Raw genomic sequence first — 12,021 nt, forward strand, 5'->3', positions numbered from 1 at the left:
AACTCGGTTGGGCAAAAGGGCTCCCCACTTGGCAATCTATACTTGAATGATTTCCTACTCAATGATCACAAACAACATTACTTTGAATAGTATTAACATTCATCTTACTTAGTTGTTGTGATAGATTTGTCATCTACGCCGCCAATATGGTAATAGAATTAAGTTCAAAAACTCCAATTGTCTTTGTCAGCATTGCTCTCTCGGCAGACCATTGATAGTTGTTGGATGCCAATTCTTCCAGAAGTTCATATGCAGCTTCATGGGTCTTACTCATTAATGCTTTGTGGGTCCCAAACCATTGTAGAATGTCTGTACTTGAAGCCAGTCTAGGAGTTCATGATGTGGACACTTACGCAATAAATCCTTGTATCTCTCCCATGCCTCATATAATGATTCACCCTCGGCTTGGGTGAAGATAGTAATATCATTCCCTAACTTCGTTGTCTTAGCGGGAGGGAAATATTTTGCTAAAAATTTGTGTGACAACTTTTCCCGGGTGGTTATGATGCCAGACAACAAAGAGTTCAACCAAGACTTTGCTTTTTCCCTAAGTGAGAAGGGAAAAAGTCTCAATCGAGTTGCATCATCAGTCACTCCATTGTGTTTAAAAGTATCACAAATTTCTAGAAAATTTACAATATGGACATTAGGATCTTCTTGTGACAGCCCCCCAAACTGGACTGTTTGTTGAATCATTTAAATGATAGCTGGCTTGATCTCGAAGTTATTGGCTTGTATGGCTGGTCACCTTTTACTAAATGTAGCCCCATTGACCCAGGGCATAGCATAGTCTCTTAACGCCTTGTGCTCCTGGTCGACCATATTAATTTTAAATGCGGCGACGTCTTTCTTTTTCTCTTTATTAATCTGACGTAAAGTTCTTTCAATCTCAGGATCAAAGAGCGTATGTTCTAATTTTAGATCGGGCCATGCACTTCTGATTCCTGAAAAGAAAATATCAAAACGGAGGTCTATTTAAATAGTAAATAAAAATAAAATACAAATTAGTAACAATCTAGCTAGTATCAATATCAATAACAAATAATTAATCACTGGTAACGGCGCGCCAAAAACTTGTTGTGTTAGGAATATCTGCAAGTGCACATAATCGTAACAAGTAGTAAAGTGTTTTAAAGAAAATGGATGCCGAACCCACGGAGATTAATTATGCTATTGAGTACTGAAATTTACTAAATTAATTACTATTTGGAAAACCAGAATTTAGAGAATAGATTATCTAAATTAAACTGAAGAAAAGAGTATTAAAATTAAGATTTTAAAGATAATAAGAATAGATCTAGAGCATTTGATTTCACCTAGCGAATCCCACACAATTTATTCTTCCTTGTCATAGAATTCCAATTATCCCCCGTTGATGATAAAAATCCCTTAATTATTCAATATTTTCTCTCGAACAATACTAAGAATATCTACAATTAATAACTCCATATCTCTATGTGAATTTAACTAATTGGAAACTCATTAAGTTCTTTGAATTTTTCTTGAAAATCACACTAATCACGATAAACTATCTCTACTTTTTCTCAACTAATGGTGCTTAATCCTATAGCTTTAATAAAAAATCACCTCTCGGTCTCATTGCAATCCAATAGATCGAGCAATAGTTAGTTAAACAATTGCAAGCATTAAGAATAAGGAATAAACACTCAATCATGGAAATATTAAAAATAAAATAACTTGGAATATAAATTGTGTGATTAACACTAGACTACATCAAAACTCTAGAAAATAAATTTTTTTTCATAATAAAACTGAAAAGAATAACAATAGTGTTCTTCGTTGGAGTCGGTTGATGAAGCATGTGGCCCTCGCCTCTACCTTCCAGATCTGCCTCCTTGAAATAATTCAGACTAAAAACTCAGACTCTCTTCTAACTCTAAAAACAAAAATGCCAACTCTCACCCCCTATTCATCCCAAAAGTCGAGATTAAATAGATATCAAAATCCAAATTTGGAAACAAGATAAATGCGGCTACAATTTAGCCTAAAAATCTAGAAAATAGTTTCTAAAGATAAATGTTATCATAAAAGAAAAATATCCCAAAAATAACAAAATTATCTAAAATGGATGATTCAGTGATAATCGGCTTGATTCTAGGAATTCAGGAAGATTTGGTAGTCAGCAGATTAATTATGGAACTCGGAAGAGTCCCATCGGGTAGATGTCGTGTGTGTTGAATATAAATGGTCTCCTTACCCAATGGCCAAGATGTAGGATTCTTGACTGAGATGAAAGGCTTCTCTCGCCAACCTACTGAGCGGTAAAGCTGCTCGCCTTTACCAGTTGTTTCCCACGATGCCGTTTAGGTTGGTCTTTTAAGTTGGTCGTTTAGACTAGTCGCCCAATCTAACCGCACAAAAACTTGTCGCCAAGTCTTCTCGCCAATTCTGGTCGCCATTAGGTCTCCTCGCCTACCGAGAGGAACGACTATTCTCATCTTTCGTTGAGATAAAACTCTTTGCTATCCGCGGAACAAGGCTCCTTGCCCAAATCTCCTCGGCTCTCTTTAGATCTCGTCACCTCTCTTCGGTCTAGATCCTTAGTCTCTTCTTTTGTACCAAAATGCTCTCCTTCTTCACTAAATTTTTTCACTCCTTCAAATCCAAGAAAATAAAAAAATATAAAATAAAATAAAAAAATTTAACGAAAACTGACACTTTTCATAAATAAAAGAGTAATAAAATCACGTAAAAATCACACTTATTAGTGGTGTCTGAGACTGGTGTTCAAACGATGCCGGCGACCCGTGGCGTGGTTGCCGGCTGGTCCTTCTGGCTCGTGGTGTGCTTCTGCAAGCACACCGTGAGCCTTGGTGCGTGGCTGTGGGCTACCATCAGCTCACCGTGGTGGTCAAAGACCTTTGCCGAGCCGATAAACTACACCGACAGGCCAGATGGTGGTCGCCGGTGTCCCTATAGGCCCCTGTATCCAGTGGGTGAGGGATGCCCAGGGTGAACAGGGTGTACCCCCAACTCCCTGTGCATGGCACTATTCATGCCATGGATGCGACAAGTATCCCATGCCCTGTGCACGTTTGCACTATGCACCTATGCACTGTGCACTTGTGTGCATGTGTATTTCAAGTGTATTATATCCTACATTTTGTGTGCATAGAAAAGCATTTAAGTGCAATCCACTTAATGGCCTGGGCAAGGAAAGGTTCATTCGCCCCTTTTCTACAGTGGTGCTTTTCATAAAAATAAAAGTGAAAAGGCTTAAGATAGTTATATAGAAGAGTTTCATCTGCTCCTTAGGTGATTATTTAGCGCGCTAGGAATTCGATCTTCTTCCGCTTCCACAGTAAAAATAATCTCAATCCCACAGACAACGCCTAAAAATAGCGCAACAATTCGGAAGGGGAGAAAAATCCATTCTTGGCCTCGCTGAGGTTGTTTTGGGCCTGGGCCTAGATCTGTATTGTGTGGTGCCCTCAGCATTGGTCCGGTGTGGTTGTACGGTGTCCGCGCACATCCATGACGGTGAACAATAAATAAATGTAGGGGAGACACACAGATTTACCTGGTTCAGTACTGGGTTTACGTCCACGCGGGTTCGGCGAGGGGAGAATCCATTATAATAATTTTTTTTTGCAATTTCTCACAGTCTCTCATCCTCACTGTATAATAGATCTCGAAGGTCTGTCTTCTAGAGGAGATATCATCACTGGAACACCTTTCGTGAGGTTGAAGAAGCCTTCTAGGAGAAGCTTTGCCAAAAGTCCCTAGAGTCACATGTGCCCTTGCCTTTTATCTCGTGCCCCTTTGCTTTGTGTCACTTTCCTTTGCTTTTTGTCACATCACCCCTCTTTTATGTCCACTCCCCCCTTTTCCTCCCGACACTTTGACACCCTTCTCAGCCTTCTGTCTCCTCCTTCCCTCTCTCTTTCTTCTCTCATGATTAGTTCTCCCCCTATTAGGCTGGACTTGGGAAATACCATGGGCTCGTTATATTTTATCCTTTACAACAAACTTGTGATGTGGAGAATATAGCTCTGGTGGCACCCTGGCTCAGCTTCTCATCTTGGCAGAAAGCCACGACACCAGGATGTGTGATGCACGAGTTAATATATAAATAATACATATTTTTATAACTGATGTATATTAGTATCAGAATCAAAGGTGTACGTCGGAGGCGGATGTCGGTGCAGAGTCGGAAGTCGGAGGTGGGAGTTGGAAGTCAAAGTCGGAGTAGGCCAGAAAACAGCTCTGACTCTGATTCCAAAAGTAAGAACTAGAGCCTACATATATTCATTGGGAGTTGTCAAATAACTCTTTAATATGAATGTGTAGATTTGCAAATACACATGCAATTAGACATGATATAGCTTTGAGTAACACAACATTATGAATCCTCGCAGTAGAAAGAAAGGCGATATAAAAAATGGATAAGCAAAGCCAATGATTGCAAATTAAGAGAATTAGCACGAGACTCTTCGTTAACACAGAAATAAGCCCACACTGAAGAAGACTCTCCTGTCGGTACACCACAAAATGAATTCGTCGCTAATTGCAAAGACATGGAAGCATTATTGGACGTGCCTACCATTCATCAATCGGAAAATATCCCACAAGTTCCTTGTACGAACTTGAAATTTTTAATTAAGAGATATAAATATATGAAGTGAATTATACAACATTTATTGAGAATTTAATATTATCAAAAAATTTAAATGGGGATCAACAAATATTGTAGGCCTACTCGCTTTGCATATTTATCTTTCTCCTATTTTAAGTCCTAATCATGTTTAGATAACAATCTAAGGTTAGGGATATATCCTTCCCAGTAGGGATAATGCCAAAATTATAGTTTGGAGGGGTCGGATACTTTTAGGTCTAGAATAAATAGTTGAATTGAAAATTTTTAAGAACACTTTTAACAAATTTATAAAATAACGAGTAAAAAATTAGAATAAAAAAAAATAAATTCAAAACTTGCATTATTTTATGAATACGGGTAATTTTACATCTAACACTACAACAAAAAAGACATTTTCAGACGATTTTCTTTTAGAACGAAATGAAAATCGTCCCAAAAAGTGAGATTTTGGGACGAATTTCAGATTTCGTCCCAAAAAATGACGGACGAACAAAACCGTTCGAACTCGTTCAAACGGTATGATTAGGGATAAAATATTTTGTCCCTAATAATGAAACTGTACAAATGTAATGTTTTAAAGTTCGGACAGTTAAATTTAACCGTTCGAACGTACATTTTGGCACGTTAAGTAATATTACGATAGCGGGAAATTATTCCACCATTCGAACGTGCAATTTTAACCGTTTGAATGATTAATCAGCATTGTTCGAACGTACATTTTGCCGCGTTAAGTATAAGTATTATAGCAGGAAACTGCATTACGTTCAAACGTAAAATATTACCGTTCGAATGATAAATTAGCACTGTTCGAACGTGCAATTTGGCACGTTAAGTAACATTAATATAGCAGGAAATTGATATACCGTTTGAACGTACAGTATTCACCGTTCGAATGATGAATCAATACTGTTTGAACGTTATTTTCATGGTTCGAACGGTGATCATATGTTTTTTTTTTTTAAGAATTATATTTATATCAACTAGTAATTATAAAAAATTTATCAATTTAATTATAGGAATAGTATCAATCAATAATTAGTTTAGAAAATATAAACTAATACTAATTCATAATTAAATATTGAATTTACAAAACACTAAATATTGTCCATTTTAAAAACAAAATAAATAAATAAATAAAATATAGAAAGTACTAAGACGCCAAATCTTTGCACACTTCCTCGACTGCAGCAAAGCGTTCCTCTATCTGTGTCAGTCAAGTACTGATGTTGACCTGAGTCGCAGACATGACATCAAGCTTCGTACGTAACTCAGAGATGGTACCAGTAATCTCTGTACGAAACTCAGACACAGCAGAACGGACCTCCATACGCACTGCATCGATCAATACTGATGTATGTCCACTGATCACTGCACGCATGACCTCGGCCATGTCCTCACGAGTAGCGCTGTGTACTGATGCCTCGGTCTGTCTAGATGTCCCAGCAGCCGATACTCCGTAATCTCCTGGCTGTGCATCTCTCTGATGATCAACTGGGTCTGGAACATGTCCACGAAGACGCAGTCTCGAGTGTCCTGTGCTGCGTGAGAGGGTGGTGTTGTTGATCGATCCCATCGGCTCCCGTTTACGCTCGGCAACATCGGGCACAACACCGGCAAATAGGAGAAATCGGGTGATCTGGATCCCGAATGGCAGTATATCTGTAGAAATGTACCGAGACTTTGATCGAATCCTATCGAATATATACCCCACCAAGTCGATAGGAATACCACGAGCGACCTGTATCATAAATTTCGTCCGGTTAATGCCAACCTCTATCTTGTGCTGCCAAGGGTCTATATTACTTGCGATTATCAAATTCAGGATCTTGAAGAAATAAGATAGATATGCCTGCTTGATGCTCTTCGTCCCGTCATACGGGGGAGCATCTGGAGCAACAACCAAATCCCTCACCTCATGATTAGCAAGGGTATCGACCTCATCTATATAAACTGATGCCTCCTCCTCAGCTGAAGGATTAGACTCTCTAGGCACCACGTTTGGATATGCATCTGGTAGGCTAGGAATACCGAGATGCTCAGCAAGTCCGTCCCGTGAAAATACAACTGAAACTCCTCGGACAATGTTTAGAGAAAGAGGCTTCGATTGGGCATTGTTCGCGGTGGCGACGACAGCTTTAAACGGCGGAGATGGACGGTTCACTCGGAGGAAACGAAGTTTTGTTAATAGTTCGAACGTCCGTGAAAACGACCGTCCGCGAGAACTTATTTCTGCAATACCTTTCGAACGGTTAGTAAATACGTTCGAACGGTCTGCTTCAATACATTTAAATATTATACTAATATATTAATATATTATTATTTTAGTTATAGTCTAATTAGATGACACTATATATGATACTATATATTTGTTATGGGCAATAGTTTAATATATTAACATAATATATTTTAGTTATACTCTAATTAGATGACACTATATATATGTTATCTATATAGTCTAATATATTAACATATTATATTTTAGTTATGGTTTAATTAGATGACACTATCTATGCTAGTACTATAGATGACATTATATATGATACTATATATATGTTATATAAATAGTCTAATATATTAACATAATATATTTTAGGTATAATCTAATTAGATGACACTATATATATGTTATCTATATAGTCTAATATATTAACATATTATATTTTAGTTATGGTTTAATTAAATGACACTATCGATTATATATTATAATATGATATTACTATGTTACTAAACTATAGTATCATCTAATATGTCTATATATATTAATGTTGTTATTTTATTTGAAGGGTATAGTGTTAAAAAAAATATTAATAAACATTTACCAAACCGTTCGAACTGTTAACAATAAAGTTCGAAATGTTAATGATCGAGTGGGAAAGCATCCATTAACGTTCGAACATACTATTTGTACGTTCGAACGTGAAAAGTTAGGAGGGAATTTATTCCCGCTAAATATTTTCACGTTCGAACGGTTAGTAAATAACTGTTCGAACAGGAAATCTTCTGCAATTACACTTCAGAACCTCACAATCTCGCTCTCCTCCCGCACAGCACTCTCAGTCTCTTACGAAACAGATCAGTCCCTTCATGAACCAGAGCCATTCTTCCTCAAACTAGCCCCCAAACTCAAAAGATTAACATCTCACTCAATTATTCTCGGATTACTACGTGTTGGGGAGCTCCTTTGCACGACATGTAAGAATGAGTGCATATTATTTTGCGAGAGAATGAGCAGTTGAACGAGTGTCCCATATGCCACGAGTCAAGATCAACATCAGACAAGGAAAATGTTTGGCAAAAAGTTGTATGCCACTTTCCATTGATACCTAGACTACAACGATTATTTATGTCACGCGCAACGGCTGTAGACATGACATGGTACTCATCAGACAAAATAAGGAATGATTGTGGCGCCCCCGACCCCCATGTACGGGAACACGGGAATCGAGACACTCGGATGGTGACAACACGGTCATGCATCCCAACGATAGTGCCAAGTGTGTATACATGCAATAGTGTACAATAACAACGCAGCAGATAAATTAAGTCAACTAAGTACCAGAATTTAAACACAATTTAAACATTAGTAAAAGTGGTTTAAAAGTTATACAGTCATCCAAAATAAAATATATTACAAGTCCAAACCAAAACGAGTGATCCCAGATCACTCCTCAGGGGAAGCCGAATCCTCAGGCTCACCCTCTGCCTCATCTGCATCAAAATCTGCATTACTATAAAACAGTACTGCAGGTAAGTATAAACCAAACAACCACGAGATAAAAATATATTAGTGCAACTAACATGCATGCATATGATGAAATATGCATCAGATCCAAAAATATCATTTTCCCCGAAAATAGATATTTTCCAACACACGCCAAAATCCCATTTGGCCCAAAAATAATAATTCGTCATTTTCCCAGAAAATGACCCAAGTCAATAAAACATCATTTTCTCAGAAAATGAATGACATAAAATCATTTTATTCAACACATGCTATTTTCCCAGAAAACAGCCCATTAATCCATTAACCATATGCACCATGATCTCCCCTAGGTATCATCCGCATGTCCTGGTTTCGTAGCAATGCCCAATTCCGCACCAAGTGCTTTCGTGGCCAAGCACCCACTACGCAACGAGCGATGCCCAGTTCCGCGCCCAGCGCATTTGTGGCCAAGCATCCTCTAGCCCCCACCAGCAGAGGGGCCACGAAGTTGGCACGAGACCATCTCGTCCAATCCCGTTGTTGCCCGGCGACAACCCAGGGGACATCACTCAGTATATTCCGCTCCCGAGTGATCAAAGGAGATCCACCGAGATAATGCCCCATCTCGGCTTGGGGTCGTGATACACACGCACCCAAAATCCTTTAACACATGAAAACCCAGATTTCATAAAATACACATAAACATGAATGCAATTACACGAAACCCAATTTCCTTTACAAACATGATCATGCGTGCAAATATGCCATGTACATGAAACAACACAATATCCAACACCCAACAATTCACAACACATAAACAACTTCATCCACCAATCCATCTGACACCCGTACTCCTCAGATTCAGTCCGGCAAAACCAAACAGTTCACAGTATAATGAGTTAGTGTAAAAATACATTTAAATCACGAAAGTTCTTTGGAAATACTTACAGTGCTATCTAATAATTTCCGGAGGATCACGGAGGTGCAAGAGATAGCAACACAGCAACAGAACAGTGCCAAATGCACTGTGGCCGTGGGTCTCAAAAATCCACTTTTGAATGGGTGCAAACGAAGACCCGAGATTGATAGGGTAGGGCTTAGGGATGTTGGTGAAGTTAGTGGTGGTGGTGGTTGGCCGTGGGTGGCGGTGCAAAGGGTGGTTGAAGACCAAAAATACCCAAATCGGAAATGGGGTTGATTGTGCTTCACCGGTGACGGATCGGAGCTGGGGTTGGGTGCATTGGGTTCTTAAGAGGTCAAGGATGAAGTGGTGAATAAATGGTGGCTAGAGGTGGCGGGACGACGACGCTGGAGTGAAGAGAGCGCCGCGGCTTGGTGTGGTGCGTGGGGGCTATCGGCGGCGAGTTAGGGGCTAAGATTGGTGGGTTGGTGTCGCCGGTCGGTGGGTGAGCTGAAGGGAGGGGCGGTGTCGCGTACAGCGGAACGAGGCGGCGGCTCGGTGGAGAGGGAGAAGCGCACGGGAAAGAGAGGGAGGGGGAGTGCGTCGCGCGGGAAGCAGAGCGGAAAAGGAAGAAAAAGAAGAAAAGGAAAGAAAAGAAGAAAGAAAAAGAGAGGAAAGAGAAAATGAAGGAAAATAAATGAGGTCCTGTCCTCATATCCTGGATCACAAAAATGATCCAACGGAAACGATTTCAAAACAACAAGTACAATAAAATACGTAGTGATTAAAATGAAAATAAATAATTAAACCCAACAATAAGCTAATTTAGAATAAAGAGAAATTTAAATGCATAACAATAAATAATATTAAGAAAACACTTCAAAATAATTTTCACAAAATTAAAAATCATAAAAATAAACCAACTAAAAATCCAACAATTTTAAAACAAGAGAATAAATTTTTGAATTAATAATAATAAATCCTTCAATAAAAATACACTAAAATACGGGGTGTCACAACGATGATATTTTGTCACATCCTGCTAACTCTCAGGTGTGGAAGGAATTTGATCAGGAACACCCATGGTTTGCTGAAGAACCGTGTAATGTAAGATTTGGGTTGGCAATAGATTGATTTAATCCGTTTGGAAACATGAGTACTAGTCATAGTACTTGGCCAGTTGTACTTATGTCGTATAATCTACTATCGTGGAAGTGTATGAAAGATCCATATTTCATGATGAGTTTGCTCATTCCAGGTCCGAGGTCACCGGGAAATGATATAGACATACACTTACAGCCATTGATTGCAAAATTGAAAGATGTGCGCGTATCTTGCCTATTGGTATCCGTGGGTACTTGACGAGAGATGTGCACGTGGCTTTGACTGAGTTGGGTGCATTTTTTAAAGACTTATGTGCTAGGACGTTGAATGTAGAAGTTTTGGATCGAATGGAACGAGAAATTGCCATAATATTGTGTAAGCTAGAAAGTATTTACCCACCATCATTCTTTGACGTCATGGTTCACCTAGCCGTTCATTTGCCACATGAGGCTCTACTTGCAGAACCAGTTCAATATAGATGGATGTATCCCATTGAACGATTTCTTGGAAAGTTGAAACGTACAGTGGGTAATAAGGCCCACCCAGAAGGATCAATTGGTGCAGTGCATGGTTATGACTTGTGTGGAAAAGAGTTCAAGAAAGCTCAGTGGTACGTGCTGAACAATTGCCCTGAGAGAGAGAACTACTTGAAGTAAGTTATAACGTTTTCTTCATTTAAATTCGCTCATTTATTTTTAAAAAAAAAATCTAAGAATATAAAAAATTTGTGGTAATCATCAATTTCAGTGATCATATTAACGTGCTCAAGAAACTGGGAGTAAATGATATAAATCATAAACATGAAGAAGAGTTCCCGAGATGGTTTGAAGAACGGGTAATGACATTACATATGCTTTACTCAATAACCAATGAAAAAATATTGATTTAAATTTTGATATAATATATGCTTTACTCAATATGTACGTTGTACAAATGCATGCGAATAATCCAAATGATATATCGAATGAACTGTATGCATTGGCGCATGACCCATCGAGACGCGTTGCTCGATATTCTGCATGTATTTCTCGGGGAAGCAGGAATCACACAATGGATCGAGATTGTTATAAGAAAACCCAAAATAGTGGTGTCCTAGTCGAAGGAAGTCATGATGAAGAAAATATTGATTTCTATGGGGTTATTGTTGATATAATTGGAATGAAATATTTGGGAGAGCTTGCGGTGTATCTGTTTAAGTGTGATTGGTGGGATTTAAGCAATCCTCATACTGGAGTCCGTGATGATGAATATTTTTTTAGTGTTAATACATCAAAAAAATGGTATGAAGATGATTCTTTTATTTTCGCTTCTCAAGCATCTCAAGTATTCTACTTAGATGACCCGAAGTTAAGAAATCAATGGCGAGTAGTATAACAATATTCTCCAAGAAATATATATGATATTATTCCTCTGGCGAAAGGACAAGATGAAGAAGAAGATGACCCCTCTACTCAAGAAGCATACCAAGAGAGTCAACCCGCCTTAAATTTGTTTGTGGATTTGAGCCAGTATGAGATAATTCCATTAAATAGAGAAGATATTGAAGCTGAAATTGTTTATGCGAAAGTTGAGGAAAATGATGAATCATCTGAAGTATCTCCAGATGATGAGAGCGAATTGTCAAATGAAACTGATACAGATTATGATTGACCAATTATGTGTTAACATTACACTTGATGACAAATATTTTACTTA

At 38.5% G+C, this 12,021-nt stretch overlaps 1 non-coding gene across 1 annotated transcript; it reads left to right on the plus strand.

The window, feature by feature from the left end:
• The first annotated feature begins 331 nt into the window (after positions 1-331).
• Positions 332-438, plus strand: LOC121236245. The gene has a single exon (XR_005934686.1). It is a non-coding gene; the product is annotated as a small nucleolar RNA R71 (small nucleolar RNA).
• The last annotated feature ends 11,583 nt before the right edge of the window (positions 439-12,021 follow it).

This window comes from Juglans microcarpa x Juglans regia, chromosome 6D (assembly GCF_004785595.1).
Source record: "Juglans microcarpa x Juglans regia isolate MS1-56 chromosome 6D, Jm3101_v1.0, whole genome shotgun sequence".
NCBI lineage: Eukaryota > Viridiplantae > Streptophyta > Magnoliopsida > Fagales > Juglandaceae > Juglans > Juglans microcarpa x Juglans regia.